At 40.2% G+C, this 9,381-nt stretch overlaps 1 long non-coding RNA gene across 2 annotated transcripts in view; it reads left to right on the forward strand.

Moving 5' to 3' along the window:
• The window catches only part of LOC111768684 (uncharacterized), a 45,098-nt gene extending 37,517 nt beyond the window's left edge, over positions 1 to 7,581 (forward strand). For both annotated transcript variants that reach the window (XR_011427982.1, XR_002801157.2), the window contains exon 4: positions 5,825 to 7,581. This is a non-coding gene — a long non-coding RNA (uncharacterized lncRNA). The remainder of the gene's footprint in view (positions 1 to 5,824) is intronic.
• The last annotated feature ends 1,800 nt before the right edge of the window (positions 7,582 to 9,381 follow it).

Below are 9,381 nucleotides of genomic sequence, written 5' to 3' on the forward strand. Positions count from 1 at the left end.
CTTATACAATACAAAATTCCAAACATCCCCCCCACCCAAGTGCTGTAAAGTTGATCTTATGTAGTACCAGGAAGGGTTCACAAATTAGTATTTTTAATCCAGTGAATTGAGAATGTCTCATCCAGTTATTATTGTTGAGTTACTTAACAGATTTTAAGTTAGAGAAAGAGCTAACATTTACTGAGTGACTACTATGCAGAGACTAGCACATTGTGCACCTCACTTATGTTACTGTGTTAAACAGACGCAGTTCTGTGAGGCAGGTGTTAATCTTTCCATTTAGTTGACAAGGGCAAGAAACTTGAGACATGTTAGGCAACTTGCCAGGTTAAGAGCCAGACTCTAAAGCCAATGAACCTGCCATTACCCTTTCATTATTTCTGTAAATGTTTGTATATATGATTTAAAAAAATTGTTTGTAAAAATGGTCATAGCGTATGTTTTCTAGATACAGATACTTTATCTGCTTTTGTCTTCATGTTCTATGAATTTGTAACATTTTGATATAGTATAGTTTGAACCTCTGGCTCTTATTGAATACATTCAGCACCCACCATTACTATTAAATTGTCATTTTAATTCTCCTTCTTCAATATATTTGTATCCTATTATTTATGCTTTTTTTTCCTCCCTGAGTTAGAACCTCTTTGTGCACTTTCTCAACAAGTGTCCAAGAAAAGATTAGACTAATGATTTTTAAGCATGTTAATCCCATAGTTCAATATTCCTCTTGCCCCAGTTACCCTTCTGATGGTACTCTTATTGTTTTTAATTGCATGAATAAGAATGAGTATATTGAGAATAATACAAATAAAGCTGTTTTGCTTTCTTGCGGCTGGGCTAAAATTCTGCTTAGATCGCACTGTCCTCAGATAAGAATTCCTATTGATGTTAAGTCATGTAAACGTGAACCTGAGACAGCATACTCAGTTCAAACACTAGTGGCCTTAGCGGTTGGATCTCAAGGGGAAGGCATGATAACAGCACCACCATTACCAGCACCAAATATCAGCAAGACAGTTACCATTTATTAGACACTCTCAGTGTTCAAGGTATTATACAGGCACTTGATAAACACATACATCTTAAATATGTATTTGACTTGACATGTGTAAAGCACTCAGCACAGTGTCTGCTAGCAAATTTTACACAAATGTTTGCTTGTGTCATTTTCTTCTTCATCATCATCATCATCATCATCATTTTAAACCCTTCAATGATCGTTGGATGTAGGTATTATTATTCTCATTTTATGGCCAAGGAAATTGAGGATAATCGAGGCTGAATTACTTGCCTGGTAAATAAATGGTAGAGACTGGATTTCAATGCAAGTGTGTTTAATCTAAGACCATTTTCTTCCTGCTGAGCTACACTACATCCCTTAGGTGGGAATGGTCACAAGGAAAAATGTTTCCCTGCTTCTGACCTTCACCAGGTGGGAACACCTTCCTGTCTTCCCTAGAAGAGCGTCTCACACAGGGGAGACTAATCCAGAAACTGTGGCTGATGTTTTCACTGCATAGATGCTGTTCAGAAATGTCTCTGTGGCCTTGAGGAGGACGTGGCCGGGTTCCTAGGGGACCCTTTGAATGTCTAAGATGTTTTGATTGCTTTGCTTATCCCAGGAAAGATAACCACTAACTCTTGTCTTCCCCAAGGCATTCTGATTTTCCACACAGAACTGGACTCTGGTTATATAAATGCTCATCTTGTCCTCCCCTTTGTCCCTTGTCATCACTTCTTCTGAACCTGACACCAGCTGTGTGCCATCTATTAACCTGTCATATTCATTGATCTCCTAAGAAATCAAACTGTCCCTCTAATTCCCCTGTCTGATCTTTGCCTGCCAGAGCTTACTGACAAAATTGTCCCCTCGCAAAAGAAAAGTATACTCTATTCGCTTTAGTCCTAACTGCCTCAGATGCTCTATAGTCAATACATGATTTTCTGTACATTTTATGGCCTCATTGAAAATGAAAACTGTTTGCAGATAACTCTGATTTGACCTCCAAAGGCTGTATGAAAGCACAATGAAAGTAAACCTAGGGATTAGGGAAGCTTATAAAGAAAAGTATAAAACCTTTCCATTGGTGCTTTCATTTTTCAACAGGAAATAGAATGCACTTTGTAATTCATAATATCCAAATCCAAACTGATAACAAGTTTTCTCTCTTATTTCTTGGAGAATGATTATAAAATCTTCAGTGTAGCTAGTATGCTTACAATGAAGCTGTGGTCATTCCTTTTTCTGTTTAAGAATCTTAGGAAATTCTCCATTCCTTGATGACACTGTTCTTCAACCTCACGATGTCACTGTAAATGCATGGCTTCTTTGCCAAAACTAGGTCTTAATTTTACAATAAGTGCATCCTCATTAATTCATCATTTATCTCTCCGTCTATTTATTTTTCATCTATAAATTCTTTCATTATTCAGCACTAACACTGAGCTAGGACCTTGTATTAGTCAGTGTCCAATCAGGATAATATGAGTTTTTCTAGGCATTTCAAGCAGAGAGAATTGAACACAGGAAATACATTAAAAACATATTGGACATTCATTGTAACATTATTTACAGTAGCCAAGATGTGAAAACAATCTAAGTGTGCATCTTTGGCTGAATGGATAAAGGAAATATGGTACATATATATACAATGTAATATTATTCAGCCATAAAAAAGAAGGAAATTCTGCCATTTGCAACAACATGGATGGACCTTGAGGGCATTATGCTAAATGAAATAAGTCAAATAGAGAAGACAAATATTGTATGATCTCACTTGTATGTAGAATCTGAACAAACCTAAATCATAGATACAGAGAACAGATTGGTGGTGTCCAGAGGTGGGGGGCAGGGGAGTGGGTGAAATGAGTGAAGGTGGTCAAAAGGTACAAACTTCCAGTTATAAGGCCAATAAGTCCTGGGGATGTAAAGTACAGCATGGTGACTCCAGTTAGCAATACGTAATGAATATTTGCAAATTGCTGAGAGAGTAGATCTTGAAAGTTCTCATCACAAGAAAAAAATTTGTAAGTATGGGAGGTGATTGCTGTCAACTAAACTTATTGTGGTGATACATTTTGCAATATGTACATATATCAAATCATGTACACTTTGGACTAATACAATGTTATATGTCAGTTATATTTCAATAAACTGAGAAAAAAAGAAAATAAAACGTATTGAAAGGATCAAAATAGCAAAAGAGAAAAGTAAGTGGTTACTCAAAATTGGGTGCTGCTGCCTTCTTGAGCTGAAGGCTAGGAGCTCAGTAGCCATTGGGCGGGGGGGTGGGGGGGCTGCAAATGGCCTGCTAGTGCTAGCATGGCGCTGCTGCCCCTGAGCCGGAAGCTAGGAGCCTCCTCTCCCACTGAGGCTGCTGCAGCTGCCCTAGAGGCTGCTGAGGATGAAAATCTCCAGCAGTCTCTCTATAAAGCTTTAGAGAAGCTATTGTTGTACCCAGAAGTCACTCTCTCTCCCTCCACCTGTCACCCCACTGCCCTGTCCTCCACTTGGCTAACTTTTCTATTTGTATAAAAAAAAAAATCAGTTTGCTTCTCAACAGCTAGCACAAGATGGTTATATTGAGAAGTCTCCAACTTTATCATTCCCTTCTCTGTCCCTTGTGTTGGGCCTGGTATTGCATGTGTCACAGTGTATCTGTGACCTGTGTATTTGTTAGTCTGTCCTGTTAAGCTGAGAGCTTCTCAAAGTGGGACCTTTTTTACTTATAATTTCTCAACTAGTACAGAACCTATCAATTCTCAACTAATATTTGTCAGATTTGTTTTAATTGAATTGAAAGACGCGAGTACACAGAGCTATGGTATATTTTGATGGGTCTAATGTGCCGGATTGGGAGTGGAAACGTTATCCTGCAGGCGATAGGGAGTTGTTGATGCTTTGAAAGACTTGCAGAGACATGGTGTCATTCGGTGAGTGGAAGAAGTTACAGAAAAGGAGCATGGAGTGCAACCCCACAGCTGTAGCATTCAGTTAGGAGCCGAGCGCGTTGATTTTAGCCTGACTCTTCAGCGACCACTGTTCTTTTCTCATTTGGGACATGGGAGTGTTATTTTCTCTTACTTTATTGTGGAGCTGGGGCTTTTTTCAAGATTAAAAAGTATTCTTTTTAGAGCTTTTGAAGGTGGCTGACAAGCTGGCTGAGGTTTTATAATCAACCATTTATAATCATGAAATGTTCTAATTATAAAAAGTAATGTAGTCAGACATTCTAAATTATGTTCCCATTCACTTTGCCAAGTACCTTTTCAAACCTTTTTGCTCTGGCATCCTACCTTTTTTTTTTTTTTTGTAATTCTCTTTTTACAACACAGAAGACTGGGGAAAGTCTAACTTCAGAGACAATATAACTTAGAACAAATTTAAAGGTGTGAATATAAGTGATCCAAGCTAAATCGCAATCTGATACTCTGCCTCCCCCTCCCAAATCTAAACTTGAGTTCTTTCTCCTGGAAAGACCCCCTAGAACACCAGACCTGGGTGCTCATATGGCCGAAGCTAAAATAACAGCGATAACCCAGTAGTCCTTCCTGACTTGAGAAGTGGGCTTTTTTCCCCTCCCACGAAGCCTCCTTCTCAAGACAGAGGCCGCTATGATCTAGGCCAGCGGATTTTAAACCGGGTTCTACAGCTTCTTGATGATGCCTGAAGGTCACCAAGGGGAGGGAAAGTAGCAGAGCCAGCAGAGCGTCCTCCGCTCCAGCCTCTCCCATCTTCACCCTCAGCAGATTCACTCTCATCCTTTCAATACATTTCATTATCCATCAAACTTCATTTACAAAAGGAATTTGACTGCTATAAACACTGTGAAAAACTACTCATCTAAGTCTCCTCAAATATTAGAATACACAATTGCTGAAAAGGCTGTGTGAAGGGAAATGCCATGGATCTGGACTCAAAGAACCTCTCCCTTGATTTTTGATTTTGCTCTTCCGATTTTAGCGTGAGGCCTTGAACAAGTTACCTAACCTCTCTAAACCTTAGTTTTCTCATCATGGATGCTGTAAAATTTAAAATTACTAAAGCTTTTGAGAAGTGGTTTGCAAATTGTAATATTCTATTCAAACAAGAGTTATTAGTATTTTCCAGAGAATGGGTCAGTAAATTAATGAAATTCCAGAGGAACAATACAAATATGTCATTATTAGTAAACTTTTTCAAGTGCCTACTGTGATGGTTAATTTTATGTGTCAACCAGTTTGGGCCACAGGGTACCCAGTTAATTAGGCAAACTTTATTCTAGTGTTTATATGAGGATTTTTTTGATGCCATTAACATTTAAATCAGTGGGCTTGAGTGAAGCAGGTTACTCTCCACAGTGTGGGTGGACCTCATCCAGTCAAAGGCCTGAATAGGACAAGGCTGACCCTCCCTCGAGTAAATGAGATTCTCTTGCCTGATGGTCATTAAACTGGGACATCAGCTCTTGCTGGTTCTATGGTAGATTCTGGCCTCTGGACTAGAACTGGGACGTTGGCTCTTTCGATTTTGAACTTGCCAGCCTCCGTAATTGTGTGAGCCAATTCCTTTTAATAGATAGATAGATGGATAGATAGATAGATGTCCTATTGGTTCTCTTTCTCTGGAAAACCCTGATTAATATATCTACTGAGGTGATCTTGAAATATGTACATGATTCTTTGATACTCTTCCCTCCAGGAGATGGAGCATAGTTCTCCTCTCTCTTGAATGTGGGCTAGACTTAGTAACTTGCTTATAATGAATGGAATACAGCGGAAGTAACAGTGTGTGGCAAAGTGATAAAAGGCACTATGGCTTCCTTCTTATTTCTTCTCTTAGACCACTTTCTCTAGGGGAAGCAACTGCCATGTCTTGAGAACATTCAAGCAGCCCTATGAAGAAGGTCACATGATGAGGAACTGAGGCCTCTAGCCGCCATGTGATCCATCTTGGAAGTGGACTCTCCAGCCCTGTCACGCCTTCAGAAGACTGAAGCCCTGCTTGACATCATCACTGCAACTTCATGAGAGATCCTGAGCCAGAATAATTCTATTAAGCTGCTCCCAGATTCCTTCCCATAGAAAGTACGTCAGATAACAAATGTTTGTTGTTGTTAAGCCACTAGTGCTTTAGGATACTTTGTTTTGCAGCAGTGGATGACTAATACATCTGTGTTGAGTAGATAGCATTGCCCTGAACTCTCCATTCATGGACTCAGGATTGTAAATGATTACTAGGAGAGAGAGATTCAGAGAGAAAAATTTTCATTCCATTTTCTATTTGCACCAAGATATGGGAGAGTGGCAAACATCCAGTAAGCCTGGATCAAAATTCGAAGTGCCCTGGTTGATCTGGGCAGGAAGTCAAGACAGCCCAAATGAGGGTCAATGAGGGCAAGGACAGAGTAGTGGGCCCTGAAGGGAAAAGTAAACCCTTCATCAGCACAATGGGGAATAATTGGCTGTGTAAGAACGAAGGTCAGGCTCCCTGTGCGCTTAAAATAGGTGTTCAATACACACGCATTGATTGATGTTGCTTGATTTATTTTGAATGCCAGACAGACCATGAGTCATCAGTATTGCAATATAGCTTAAATAAATGTGAGTTGTGCCTGGAAAAATATCAATTCAGCAGTGAGGACCAAAAGGAATCACTCAGCCTCTCCCTGGGTAGCTTTACTGGTCCCACCTGCCACAGACCTCTGATTACTGAGAGCGAGGAGCTTCCCAGTTGGAAGGTGAATAATGCTTCAGGGGGGAAATGAAGGAGAGTCTCCAGTGGGAAGGCCTTTGGCAGTGGAGCCTGACCAGTTGCTCTTGTTTCAAGGGAGAACCTGGGTCGATTTCCCTATAGGAAGGTTAGTGGTGTGATTTGCTAAGATGCTGAGACAGACCCTTCATAGGTTGGTGGTGAGAGAGGACAGGATGCAGGGAGTGGGTTGGGGGGTAGTGGAAGAGAAATTTGATACAGTCGTTAGACACAGTTCACACAAAGATATGGTTTAATTTTGTTTTTATTAGTCTCTTGATGAGAACCTTGCCATGTTTATGCTTCCACAACAAATACAAGTGTGGCTTGTGTTCTAGGTCATGTTAGATTAATATTTTTCTTTTTTGGAGGTTAAGGCCCTATGTGAAGTATTGAGGGGCACATTATCATTAAGATTTCTTATGTTCTAGTTTCTCTGGGAGAATCTATATTTATACATCTTATCCCAGTGTCATTATTTTAGTGCCACTTTTTCAAAAGCATCCTGATTTGGACAATTAGTTATATGGCAGCCCACTTTGAGTCTAAGTGGAGTGGCGATACAGTGGAGTGGGTAGAAATAAGGAGTCTGGCACAAAACTCGCTGAGGGAAAGTCCCTGCTTTACCACTTAATAATCATGTGACCTTGGACAAATTCCTTCATATTTCTGTACTGTGGTTACTGTAAAGTGGGCATAATAATAACATCTATTCATGTGGTTAGGGTGAGGATTAAATGAGTTATTATGCCTAAAGCCCTGCAAATGGTGTATGAAAGCGCCGAGATCTGAAAGCTGTGTAACAGCTTTTGGTTTAGTTAACATTAAATCTTTATGAAGCTCTTGTAGTGAAGTTGTTATTATGTCCCTTTGTAAATGAAGACACTGAATTATCAAGAGATAGAGAAACTTTTCTTAGGCAGAGCAGCTAGAAGGTGGTAAGTGCGGGAGTCAGTCTTAACTCTGACCTCAAAGCTGGCGCTTGTTAGAGTATAGCACAAGACTGGTTAGCCTTAAAGACTCTTTATGCCCTTTTGTCATTTTCTTGAACAAGTCAGTATGAGGCATTATGCATACATTCTTACTCTCATTCAATTCTATACCAGCTCTAGCCAGAGCAGAGATTTTTTTTTTTTGCAGAGTTGAGGGGGAAGGAGGACTGTTTTCGTCATCTTCTGGTGTCCTGCACCTGTATCAGGTGCACAGAGGATGCGGCCAGGCCAGCGACACACCCATTGTGATACTGGCTTTCCTTAACCATGTCTCTCGGAGGAGGTGAGAGTCTAGGATGATTCCCACTGTGGAGCTTAGAAGGATTGTCCTGTGGGGAGGCTGGGGAGGCGGGCCGAAAATAGCCTCACCGCGCCTCTGCATCATGAGGATAAAAGAAAGGATGATGCATGTTCACACAAGAGCAGAATGGACATGACACACAGAGCCAGCAGACCTTGGCTGCCCAGGCCAGTGTGTTAAAGTTTGGCCTGTGTGGCCCGGCGGTCAAAGACTGAAAGGAACAGACAGGTCTTAGTGAATACCGACTGGGCGGATGATCCACCAGGGCCCAGGCACTTCCCCTCTCTATTAGGCCTTCTCAGTACCCCAACTCTTAGGTGAAATTCTACTCAAGGGGCAGAGATTAAGTATTTGGCACTAGCGGGATATAGTATTTCTCTATATTTTTAGTAAAAATTCAGCTTAGTTTTGGAAAAATACAGTTCCACAGCTTGCATACTTAAGATTTATAGGTATATAGCTGCGGTGCCATCTTGGGAAACAGTCTTATTCCAGTTCTTCCAACTTCTCTCTTTCCTGACTTTTTCTCTTTGTGAAGCTTGATTTCTCAAGTTGAGCTTTTAAAGAAGAGCTCAGACCCATGCTTAAACTCTGTACCCTCAACTATAAAGTGAGAATACTACTGTACGTCAGAGTCATTGTGAGGATTAGATGTAATTTGTATAATGTGCCTGTCCTACAGAGTTGAGACACCATAGGTGCCCAAATACTACTGCTGTTTCTCCCCCTCCCAGTACAACCAATGATGGCAATAATGCAAATAATAATGACAACGAGACTGGCTCTAATAGCATGATCACTTGAAATGGTCAGGATGGTATATTCTACTACACCAATATTTATATTATCAATATTAAATTATCGAGGTTACCAAGGTTAATATGTGTACCTAGGACACAATGTTAATAGGAATATCTAGGACATATGCTGTCTTCTCCACAGTGCTGGTACTTTCCTTTATGCAAAGAGAATTCGCCCTGTTCTTTCCTGAAGGGGTGTGTTTCTCTTGTATAGACAAGCATGAAGAGAACATTTTACTTTTTTAAAGAGCACATTTCCATACCTATCAAGGAAATGAAAGCTTTTCAAGACAATTTCTGTGAAAAGTCTAAGATTATTAAAAAAAATAACTGTTGAGGAAAAAAGAAACAAAGGTTTAACCTTTTTCCTATAGAAGTTAAAGACTGCACTTCACAAAGCTTCTGCAACCTCCAATTTTATTCAAGAGCTAAAGAAACCAGCAATCCCCAAGGCTCCAAGGTTTAATTTCCATTGCATGGAGTGCCTCTCACATCAGAATTAATCAGGTTTCATTTCCACTGTTCCATTTCCCTTCAGGAATCCTGTGGTATAAA

The sequence above is a fragment of the Equus caballus genome, chromosome 17 (assembly GCF_041296265.1).
Source record: "Equus caballus isolate H_3958 breed thoroughbred chromosome 17, TB-T2T, whole genome shotgun sequence".
Lineage (NCBI taxonomy): Eukaryota > Metazoa > Chordata > Mammalia > Perissodactyla > Equidae > Equus > Equus caballus.